Source organism: Lathyrus oleraceus, chromosome 1 (assembly GCF_024323335.1).
Source record: "Lathyrus oleraceus cultivar Zhongwan6 chromosome 1, CAAS_Psat_ZW6_1.0, whole genome shotgun sequence".
Taxonomy (NCBI): domain Eukaryota; kingdom Viridiplantae; phylum Streptophyta; class Magnoliopsida; order Fabales; family Fabaceae; genus Lathyrus; species Lathyrus oleraceus.
Genome location: NC_066579.1, coordinates 6,474,704 through 6,476,291, shown reverse-complemented (window position 1 = coordinate 6,476,291; position 1,588 = coordinate 6,474,704). Strand labels below are relative to the sequence as shown.

The following is a 1,588-nucleotide window of genomic DNA, read 5'->3' as shown; positions in this document are numbered from 1 at the left end:
TATTTGCGTTTCCAGCATTTTGTTATGGGTGGCCAGGGCATCTACTTTACTTGCTAGTTGTTTAATTTGTTTTCCAGTGTGTACATTCTGGTTTAAGAAATCTTTATTGGTTTGCTGTTGAGAAGCTATAAAGTTTTCCATCATGATTTCCAAGTTGGATTTCCTAGGGGCGTTATTGTTAGGTGTAGATGGGATTGGCTTTTGATATCCCGGAGGTATAGCTGGGGCTTGATTCGGAGATTGTCCAGGTGCGTATAAAGCATTATTACTCTTATATGAAAAATTTGAATGATTCTTCCAATTTGAGTTATAGGTATGCGAGTAGGGGCTTCCTTGAGCATAGTTTACTTGCTCCGCTTGGATTCCTGTTAGGAGTTGACAATCTGCAGGAGTGTGACCTTGGATTCCACAAACTTCGCAATTCTGAGTTAGGGCAACCACGGTGGCTGGAGGTGATACATTTAAACTTTCAATTTTCTGGACCAGAGCATCCACTTTTGCGTTAACATGATCAAGGTTACTTATCTCGTACATGCCAGTTTTAGTTTGAGGTTTTTCTACCATTGTTCGTTCGCTTCCCCACTGATAGTGGTTTTGGGCCATGCTTTTGGTAAGCATCAGCATAAGGTTTGTTCATTAGTGCACCACCTGCGGCGGCGTCTATTGTTAACCTCGTGTTGTACAAGAGACCATTATAGAAGGTATGAATTACTAACCAGTCCTCTAAACCATGGTGTGGACAAAGTCTCATCATGTCTTTGTATCTTTCCCATGCTTCGAAAAGAGACTCGTTATCTTTCTGTTTAAATCCATTTATCTGGGCTCTTAACATAGCTGTTTTGCTCGGCGGAAAATATCGGGCAAGAAAGACTTTCTTTAACTCGTTCCATGTGGTGACTGAGTTGGAAGGAAGAGACTGGAGCCATCTTCTAGCGCTATCTCTTAACGAGAAAGGAAAAAGACGAAGTCGAATTGCCTCTGAAGTGACACCGTTAGCTTTAACAGTATCAGCGTATTGGACAAATACGGATAAATGAAGGTTTGGATCCTCGGTAGGATTTCCAGAGAATTGGTTCTGTTGCACTGCCTGCAACAGTGAAGGTTTAAGTTCGAAGTTGTTTGCTTCGATTGCGGGTGGAGCAATACTCGAATGCGGTTCATCTTGCGATGGAGCGGCGTAATCTCGAAGAGCACGAGCTGGTTCTGCCATCTCGGGTATCGGCGAAGGAAGAAGATTTTTGAGATCAGGAAGTTCGACAGGAGGGAGATTGTTTGCAGCACGATATTCCCGAATTCGTCGTAAGTCTCGGAGATATAGTTCGATATCGTTGATTCGTAAGTAGAACGGCTCGCCTTGTGAGCGAGTATGTGGCATACAAATCAACGAAAGAAAGAAAAGAAAAGAAAAATAAGCCTTAGTCTCTACAGCGTAACAGAAGAGTTACGATATCGACTAAATAAAAGTCCCCGGCAACGGCGCCAAAAACTTGATCGCGACTTTATGAGTCGAATTTGGGGTACAAACTGCAAGTGCACAGTTCTATAGCGTAGTTTTAAAAGATATCGATCCCACAGGGACTTATGAATC

At 42.6% G+C, this 1,588-nt stretch overlaps 1 non-coding gene across 1 annotated transcript; it reads left to right on the top strand.

The window, feature by feature from the left end:
- The first annotated feature begins 725 nt into the window (after positions 1-725).
- Positions 726-832, top strand: LOC127115997 (small nucleolar RNA R71). The gene has a single exon (XR_007800989.1). It is a non-coding gene; the product is annotated as a small nucleolar RNA R71 (small nucleolar RNA).
- Positions 833-1,588: the final 756 nt, after the last annotated feature.